Genomic DNA, 10,934 nt, shown 5'->3' on the forward strand with positions numbered 1-10,934 from the left:
GAAGCCATGAATACAAGGGGAGCGGGGATGTCACTGCCCTAGAAGAGGCATGGAAGCCATGAATACAAGGGGAGCGGTGATGTCACTGCCCTAGAAGAGCCATGAATACGCGGGGAGCGGTGATGTCACTGCCCTAGAAGAGCCATGGAAGCCATGAATACAAGGAGAGCGGTGATGTCACTGCCCTAGAAGAGCCATGGAAGCCATGAATACAAGGGGAGCGGTGATGTCACTGCCCTAGAAGAGCCATGGAAGCCATGAATACGAGGGGAGCGGTGATGTCACTGCCCTAGAAGAGCCATGGAAGCCATGAATACGAGGGGAGCGGGGATGTCACTGCCCTAGAAGAGCCATGGAAGCCATGAATACGAGGGGAGCGGGGATGTCACTGCCCTAGAAGAGCCATGGAAGCCATGAATACGAGGGGAGCGGGGATGTCACTGCCCTAGAAGAGCCATGGAAGCCATGAATACGCGGGGAGCGGTGATGTCACTGCCCTAGAAGAGCCATGCAAGCCATGAATACGAGGGGAGCGGGGATGTCACTGCCCTAGAAGAGCCATGGAAGCCATGAATACGAGGGGAGCGGGGATGTCACTGCCCTAGAAGAGCCATGGAAGCCATGAATACGAGGGGAGCGGGGATGTCACTGCCCTAGAAGAGCCATGGAAGCCATGAATACAAGGGGAGCGGTGATGTCACTGCCCTAGAAGAGCCATGCAAGCCATGAATACGAGGGGAGCGGTGATGTCACTGCCCTAGAAGAGCCATGCAAGCCATGAATACGAGGGGAGCGGGGATGTCACTGCCCTAGAAGAGCCATGGAAGCCATGAATACGAGGGGAGCGGTGATGTCACTGCCCTAGAAGAGCCATGGAAGCCATGAATACGAGGGGAGCGGTGATGTCACTGCCCTAGAAGAGCCATGGAAGCCATGAATACGAGGGGAGCGGTGATGTCACTGCCCTAGAAGAGCCATGGAAGCCATGAATACAAGGGGAACGGGGATGTCACTGCCCTAGAAGAGCCATGCAAGCCATGAATACAAGGGGAGCAGTGATGTCACTGCCCTAGAAGAGCCATGCAAGCCATGAATACAAGGGGAGCAGTGATGTCACTGCCCTAGAAGAGGCATGGAAGCCATGAATACGAGGGGAGCGGTGATGTCACTGCTCTAGAAGAGGCATGGAAGCCATGAATACGAGGGGAGCGGTGATGTCACTGCCTTAGAAGAGGCATGGAAGCCATGAATACGAGGGGAGCGGTGATGTCACTGCCCTAGAAGAGCCATGAATACGCGGGGAGCGGTGATGTCACTGCCCTAGAAGAGCCATGCAAGCCATGAATACAAGGGGAGCAGTGATGTCACTGCCCTAGAAGAGCCATGCAAGCCATGAATACGCGGGGAGCGGTGATGTCACTGCCCTAGAAGAGCCATGCAAGCCATGAATACAAGGGGAGCAGTGATGTCACTGCCCTAGAAGAGCCATGCAAGCCATGAATACGCGGGGAGCGGTGATGTCACTGCCCTAAAAGAGCCATGCAAGCCATGAATACAAGGGGAGCGGTGATGTCACTGCCCTAGAAGAGCCATGGAAGCCATGAATACAAGGGGAGCAGTGATGTCACTGCCCTAGAAGAGCCATGCAAGCCATGAATACGCGGGGAGCAGTGATGTCACTGCCCTAGAAGAGCCATGGAAGCCATGAATACAAGGGGAGCGGGGATGTCACTGCCCTAGAAGAGCCATGCAAGCCATGAATACAAGGGGAGCGGTGATGTCACTGCCCTAGAAGAGGCATGGAAGCCATGAATACGAGGGGAGCGGTGATGTCTCTGCCTTAGAAGAGGCATGGAAGCCATGAATACGAGGGGAGCGGTGATGTCACTGCCCTAGAAGAGCCATGAATACGCGGGGAGCGGTGATGTCACTGCCCTAGAAGAGCCATGCAAGCCATGAATACAAGGGGAGCAGTGATGTCACTGCCCTAGAAGAGTCATGCAAGCCATGAATACGCGGGGAGCGGTGATGTCACTGCCCTAGAAGAGCCATGCAAGCCATGAATACAAGGGGAGCAGTGATGTCACTGCCCTAGAAGAGCCATGCAAGCCATGAATACGCGGGGAGCAGTGATGTCACTGCCCTAGAAGAGCCATGGAAGCCATGAATACAAGGGGAGCGGGGATGTCACTGCCCTAGAAGAGCCATGCAAGCCATGAATACAAGGGGAGCGGTGATGTCACTGCCCTAGAAGAGGCATGGAAGCCATGAATACGAGGGGAGCGGTGATGTCACTGCCTTAGAAGAGGCATGGAAGCCATGAATTCGAGGGGAGCGGTGATGTCACTGCCCTAGAAGAGCCATGAATACGCGGGGAGCGGTGATGTCACTGCCCTAGAAGAGCCATGCAAGCCATGAATACAAGGGGAGCAGTGATGTCACTGCCCTAGAAGAGCCATGCAAGCCATGAATACGCGGGGAGCGGTGATGTCACTGCCCTAGAAGAGCCATGCAAGCCATGAATACAAGGGGAGCAGTGATGTCACTGCCCTAGAAGAGCCATGCAAGCCATGAATACGCGGGGAGCGGTGATGTCACTGCCCTAAAAGAGCCATGCAAGCCATGAATACAAGGGGAGCGGTGATGTCACTGCCCTAGACGAGCCATGGAAGCCATGAATACAAGGGGAGCAGTGATGTCACTGCCCTAGAAGAGCCATGCAAGCCATGAATACGCGGGGAGCAGTGATGTCACTGCCCTAGAAGAGCCATGGAAGCCATGAATACAAGGGGAGCGGGGATGTCACTGCCCTAGAAGAGCCATGCAAGCCATGAATACAAGGGGAGCGGTGATGTCACTGCCCTAGAAGAGGCATGGAAGCCATGAATACGAGGGGAGCGGTGATGTCTCTGCCTTAGAAGAGGCATGGAAGCCATGAATACGAGGGGAGCGGTGATGTCACTGCCCTAGAAGAGCCATGAATACGCGGGGAGCGGTGATGTCACTGCCCTAGAAGAGCCATGCAAGCCATGAATACAAGGGGAGCAGTGATGTCACTGCCCTAGAAGAGCCATGCAAGCCATGAATACGCGGGGAGCGGTGATGTCACTGCCCTAGAAGAGCCATGCAAGCCATGAATACAAGGGGAGCAGTGATGTCACTGCCCTAGAAGAGCCATGCAAGCCATGAATACGCGGGGAGCAGTGATGTCACTGCCCTAGAAGAGCCATGGAAGCCATGAATACAAGGGGAGCGGGGATGTCACTGCCCTAGAAGAGCCATGCAAGCCATGAATACAAGGGGAGCGGTGATGTCACTGCCCTAGAAGAGGCATGGAAGCCATGAATACGAGGGGAGCGGTGATGTCACTGCCTTAGAAGAGGCATGGAAGCCATGAATTCGAGGGGAGCGGTGATGTCACTGCCCTAGAAGAGCCATGAATACGCGGGGAGCGGTGATGTCACTGCCCTAGAAGAGCCATGCAAGCCATGAATACAAGGGGAGCAGTGATGTCACTGCCCTAGAAGAGCCATGCAAGCCATGAATACGCGGGGAGCGGTGATGTCACTGCCCTAGAAGAGCCATGCAAGCCATGAATACAAGGGGAGCGGTGATGTCACTGCCCTAGAAGAGCCATGGAAGCCATGAATACAAGGGGAGCAGTGATGTCACTGCCCTAGAAGAGCCATGCAAGCCATGAATACGCGGGGAGCAGTGATGTCACTGCCCTAGAAGAGCCATGGAAGCCATGAATACAAGGGGAGCGGGGATGTCACTGCCCTAGAAGAGCCATGCAAGCCATGAATACAAGGGGAGCGGTGATGTCACTGCCCTAGAAGAGGCATGGAAGCCATGAATACGAGGGGAGCGGTGATGTCACTGCCCTAGAAGAGCCATGCAAGCCATGAATACGAGGGGAGCGGGGATGTCACTGCCCTAGAAGAGCCATGGAAGCCATGAATACGAGGGGAGCGGTGATGTCACTGCCCTAGAAGAGCCATGGAAGCCATGAATACGAGGGGAGCGGTGATGTCACTGCCCTAGAAGAGCCATGGAAGCCATGAATACGAGGGGAGCGGTGATGTCACTGCCCTAGAAGAGCCATGGAAGCCATGAATACGCGGGGAGCGGTGATGTCACTGCCCTAGAAGAGCCATGCAAGCCATGAATACGAGGGGAGCGGGGATGTCACTGCCCTAGAAGAGCCATGCAAGCCATGAATACGCGGGGAGCGGTGATGTCACTGCCCTAGAAGAGCCATGCAAGCCATGAATACAAGGGGAGCGGGGATGTCACTGCCCTAGAAGAGGCATGGAAGCCATGAATACGCGGGGAGCGGTGATGTCACTGCCCTAGAAGAGGCATGGAAGCCATGAATACGCGGGGAGCGGTGATGTCACTGCCCTAGAAGAGCCATGGAAGCCATGAATACAAGGGGAGCGGGGATGTCACTGCCCTAGAAGAGGCATGGAAGCCATGAATATGAGGGCGGTGATGTCACTTCCCTAGAAGAGGCTGAATATGAGGGCGGTGATGTCACTGTCTTAGAAGAGCCATGCAAGCCATGAATACGAGGGCGGTGATGTCACTGCCCTAGAAGAGGTGTTCCGTGAGAATTACCTACCCTGTGAGAAAAACCTACCCTCGTCACTTCCGGTGGACGGCACTGTGTGTAACGCGGCAGTTACATTAAAACAGCTGTGCTGCAATATGAGACATCTCCGCTCCTGTCCCTGTCACTTCCCTGATCTGGGCTAGTAAATATAAAAGAGGCGGCGGGTGTATGAAAAGATAAATCTCGGAGCCTAGAGCTGGTTTTATATTTACTACCCAAGATCAGGGAAGTGACAGGGACAGGAGCGGAGATGACTCATATTGCAGCACAGCTGTTTTAATGTAACCGCCGCGTGGGTAGGTTTTTTTACGGACACCGTGATCATTTTATACTAGTGAGCATGCGCACTAGTCAGCTCCTCAGCTGCTCCATTACGTATCCGGGGCTGTGAGCATGCGCACTGCTGCGCTGCTCAGCTGTTCCTGGCAGGAAGTGACGAGGGTAGGTTTTTCTCACGGAACAAGAGGCATGCAAGCCATGAATACGAGGGCGCCCGCTGCCTCCTGTGGCAGGAGGAATCTTCTACTCACTGGACAAAGGGAAGTCAATCAGGACAAAATGCACGTCGTTTGTTTTATATTTTTGTATATTTATCTTTATTTGATGTTCAGGGGAATTCACTGTGGTGCAAAGGTCACAATCCTCCATCAATTCTGTTAAATATTACATTTCTCGGGGGGACCTCTCCAAGCCGTGATCCTATATAGAGAACTATAGAAATGTAGGTAAAAGACAGACGCCCGAACAGGGACTTGAACCCTGGACCCTCAGATTAAAAGTCTGATGCTCTACCGACTGAGCTATCCGGGCTCTGATGATGTCAGCATACCATCCCCCCGACTAGAGCTAAACACTGACCTCTGCTGGTGTCAGCATGCCACTACCCATAATTCCACAGTGCATGCACCAACTCGTCTCTGAGCATGACCATAGTAAATGTACGCCGTAACCCTAAAGAAAAGTACAGCTAATAAAAGTTTGCTCATACTTCTCTTTTAGGACCACCTACAGTCATCTCCATCCTAAGGGCAGTTCCTGTAAGGATGTGGAATAATAATGTGCTGTGCAAACTATTGGCGCTATATAAATCCTGTATAATAATGGGTTTCAGTGCAATTGTATTGTCTGAACCCGAGTTACTCAACCTCTTTCCGTTGCAGCAACCTTTAAAAGTATGACAGTCTGGAGCCATGTGAATTTGGGGAGAAGCACGGTACGGCATGCACCATGTGAGTTTGGGGAGAAGCACGGTACGGCATGCACCATGTCAGTTTGGGGAGAAGCACAGTACGGCATGCACCATGTGAGTTTGGGGAGAAGCACGGTAAGGCATGCACCATGTGAGTTTGGGGAGAAGCACGGTACGGCATGCACCATGTGAGTTTGGGGAGAAGCACGGTACGGCATGCACCATGTCAGTTTGGGGAGAAGCACGGTACGGCATGCACCATGTGAGTTTAGGGAGAAGCACGGTACGGCATGCACCATGTGAGTTTGGGGAGAAGCACGGTACGGCATGCACCATGTCAGTTTGGGGAGAAGCACGGTACGGCATGCACCATGTGAGTTTAGGGAGAAGCACGGTACGGCATGCACCATGTCAGTGTAGGGAGAAGCACGGTATGGCATGCACCATGTGAGTTTGGGGAGAAGTACGGTACGGCATGCACCATGTGAGTTTAGGGAGAAGCACGGTACGGCATGCACCATGTGAGTTTAGGGAGAAGCACGGTAAGGCATGCACCATGTGAGTTTGGGGAGAAGCACGGTACGGCATGCACCATGTCAGTTTGGGGAGAAGCACGGTACGGCATGCACCATGTGAGTTTAGGGAGAAGCACGGTACGGCATGCACCATGTGAGTTTGGGGAGAAGCACGGTACGGCATGCACCATGTCAGTTTGGGGAGAAGCATGGTACGGCATGCACCATGTCAGTGTAGGGAGAAGCACGGTACGGCATGCACCATGTGAGTTTTGGGAGAAGTACGGTACGGCATGCACCATGTGAGTTTAGGGAGAAGCACGGTACGGCATGCACCATGTGAGTTTAGGGAGAAGCACGGTACGGCATGCACCTTGTGAGTTTAGGGAGAAGCACGGTACGGCATGCACCATGTGAGTTTAGGGAGAAGCACGGTAAGGCATGCACCATGTGAGTTTGGGGAGAAGCACGGTACGGCATGCACCATGTGAGTTTGGGGAGAAGCACGGTACGGCATGCACCATGTGAGTTTGGGGAGAAGCACGGTACGGCATGCACCATGTGAGTTTAGGGAGAAGCACGGTAAGGCATGCACCATGTGAGTTTGGGGAGAAGCACGGTACGGCATGCACCATGTGAGTTTGGGGAGAAGCACGGTACGGCATGCACCATGTGAGTTTAGGGAGAAGCACGGTACGGCATGCACCATGTGAGTTTGGGGAGAAGCACGGTACGGCATGCACCATGTGAGTTTGGGGAGAAGCACGGTACGGCATGCACCATGTGAGTTTGGGGAGAAGTACGGTACGGCATGCACCATGTGAGTTTAGGGAGAAGCACGGTACGGCATGCACCATGTCAGTGTAGGGAGAAGCACGGTACGGCATGCACCATGTCAGTTTGGGGAGAAGCACGGTACGGCATGCACCATGTGAGTTTGGGGAGAAGTACGGTACGGCATGCACCATGTGAGTTTAGGGAGAAGCACGGTACGGCATGCACCATGTCAGTGTAGGGAGAAGCACGGTACGGCATGCACCATGTCAGTTTGGGGAGAAGCACGGTACGGCATGCACCATGTGAGTTTGGGGAGAAGTACGGTACGGCATGCACCATGTCAGTGTAGGGAGAAGCACGGTACGGCATGCACCATGTCAGTTTGGGGAGAAGCACGGTACGGCATGCACCATGTGAGTTTGGGGAGAAGCACGGTACGGCATGCACCATGTGAGTTTGGGGAGAAGCACGGTACGGCATGCACCATGTCAGTGTAGGGAGAAGCACGGTACGGCATGCACCATGTGAGTTTGGGGAGAAGTACGGTACGGCATGCACCATGTCAGTGTAGGGAGAAGCACGGTACGGCATGCACCATGTGAGTTTGGGGAGAAGTACGGTACGGCATGCACCATGTCAGTGTAGGGAGAAGCACGGTACGGCATGCACCATGTGAGTTTGGGGAGAAGTACGGTACGGCATGCACCATGTGAGTTTAGGGAGAAGCACGGTACGGCATGCACCATGTGAGTTTAGGGAGAAGCACGGTACGGCATGCACCATGTGAGTTTAGGGAGAAGCACGGTACGGCATGCACCATGTGAGTTTAGGGAGAAGCACGGTACGGCATGCACCATGTGAGTTTAGGGAGAAGCACGGTTGCTGCATTTGTAAATTCCAAAAGTCAATATAAAGAAATAATAGTAAAAAAAAAAGCACTTCTGGGATTAACCAATATTTTTTTTGGCCAAGTCTCCTTTAAGGGGGGGGCGTGACAGGGGGTGTGTCCTATACCTACATATACCTTTGCTGTCAGGTGTCCCTTGTTTGGAGGTTGCTGTAAATCTACACACAGATTACATGTATCCCTGTACTTTCCCTCATCTGCCTGCAGGGGGAGACACAATACACACAGATGGATACAAAGTATAGAAAAAGAAACCGATGTAAGATTCTCCGATAGATTGGGAAGAGGAGGGAGGGGGAGGGAGGTAGTGTGTGTGGGGTGGAGGGGGAGGGAGGTAGTGTGTGTGGGGTGGGGGGGAGGGTATTCTGATTATAAAACACGGGAATAATTATATTTTTACCATTATAAAAGCTGAGTCTAAAGCTCATTTACTAAAGTCAGTGAACATTCACTTTGCTAAGTGAGCAGTCTCTTCTCCTACGATAGATCAACCCAATGACTGGACAGTAACTGACCACTAATCCTCCCTATGTGTACAGACCAGTAACTGACCACTAACCTTCCCTATGTGTACAGACCAGTAACTGACCACTAAGCTTCCCTATGTGTACAGACCAGTAACTGACCACTAAGCCTCCTGATGTGTACAGACCAGTAACTGACCACTAAGCCCCCCTATGTGTACAGACCAGTAACTGACCACTAACCTTCCCTATGTGTACAGACCAGTAACTGACCACTAAGCTTCCCTATGTGTACAGACCAGTAACTGACCACTAAGCCTCCTGATGTGTACAGACCAGTAACTGACCACTAAGCCCCCCTATGTGTACAGACCAGTAACTGACCACTAACCTTCCCTATGTGTACAGACCAGTAACTGACCACTAAGCCCCCCTATGTGTACAGACCAGTAACTGACCACTAACCTTCCCTATGTGTACATACCAGTAACTGACCACTAACCTTCCCTATGTGTACAGACCAGTAACTGACCACTAACCTTCCCTATGTGTACAGACCAGTAACTGACCACTAACCTTCCCTATGTGTACAGACCAGTAACTGACCACTAACCTTCCCTATGTGTACAGACCAGTAACTGACCACTAACCTTCCCTATGTGTACATACCAGTAACTGACCACTAACCTTCCCTATGTGTACAGACCAGTAACTGACCACTAAGCCTCCCTATGTGTACAGACCAGTAACTGACCACTAACCTTCCCTATGTGTACAGACCAGTAACTGACCACTAACCTTCCCTATGTGTACATACCAGTAACTGACCACTAACCTTCCCTATGTGTACAGACCAGTAACTGACCACTAAGCCCCCCTATGTGTACAGACCAGTAACTGACCACTAACCTTCCCTATGTGTACATACCAGTAACTGACCACTAACCTTCCCTATGTGTACAGACCAGTAACTGACCACTAACCTTCCCTATGTGTACAGACCAGTAACTGACCACTAACCTTCCCTATGTGTACAGACCAGTAACTGACCACTAAGCTTCCCTATGTGTACAGACCAGTAACTGACCACTAAGCCTCCTGATGTGTACAGACCAGTAACTGACCACTAAGCCCCCCTATGTGTACAGACCAGTAACTGACCACTAACCTTCCCTATGTGTACAGACCAGTAACTGACCACTAAGCTTCCCTATGTGTACAGACCAGTAACTGACCACTAAGCCTCCTGATGTGTACAGACCAGTAACTGACCACTAAGCCCCCCTATGTGTACAGACCAGTAACTGACCACTAACCTTCCCTATGTGTACAGACCAGTAACTGACCACTAAGCCCCCCTATGTGTACAGACCAGTAACTGACCACTAACCTTCCCTATGTGTACATACCAGTAACTGACCACTAACCTTCCCTATGTGTACAGACCAGTAACTGACCACTAACCTTCCCTATGTGTACAGACCAGTAACTGACCACTAACCTTCCCTATGTGTACAGACCAGTAACTGACCACTAACCTTCCCTATGTGTACAGACCAGTAACTGACCACTAACCTTCCCTATGTGTACATACCAGTAACTGACCACTAACCTTCCCTATGTGTACAGACCAGTAACTGACCACTAAGCCTCCCTATGTGTACAGACCAGTAACTGACCACTAACCTTCCCTATGTGTACAGACCAGTAACTGACCACTAACCTTCCCTATGTGTACATACCAGTAACTGACCACTAACCTTCCCTATGTGTACAGACCAGTAACTGACCACTAAGCCCCCCTATGTGTACAGACCAGTAACTGACCACTAACCTTCCCTATGTGTACATACCAGTAACTGACCACTAACCTTCCCTATGTGTACAGACCAGTAACTGACCACTAACCTTCCCTATGTGTACAGACCAGTAACTGACCACTAACCTTCCCTATGTGTACAGACCAGTAACTGACCACTAACCTTCCCTATGTGTACAGACCAGTAACTGACCACTAACCTTCCCTATGTGTACAGACCAGTAACTGACCACTAACCTTCCCTATGTGTACAGACCAGTAACTGACCACTAACCTTCCCTATGTGTACAGACCAGTAACTGACCACTAACCTTCCCTATGTGTACAGACCAGTAACTGACCACTAACCTTCCCTATGTGTACAGACCAGTAACTGACCACTAATCTTCCCTATGTGTACAGACCAGTAACTGACCACTAACCTTCCCTATGTGTACAGACCAGTAACTGACCACTAACCTTCCCTATGTGTACAGACCAGTAACTGACCACTAAGCCTCCCTATGTGTACAGACCAGTAACTGACCACTAAGCCTCCTGATGTGTACAGACCAGTAACTGACCACTAACCTTCCCTATGTGTACAGACCAGTAACTGACCACTAAGCCTCCCTATGTGTACAGACCAGTAACTGACCACTAACCTTC

Source organism: Pelophylax lessonae, assembly GCF_965119305.1.
Source record: "Pelophylax lessonae genome assembly, chromosome: 12".
In the NCBI taxonomy this organism is placed as follows: domain Eukaryota; kingdom Metazoa; phylum Chordata; class Amphibia; order Anura; family Ranidae; genus Pelophylax; species Pelophylax lessonae.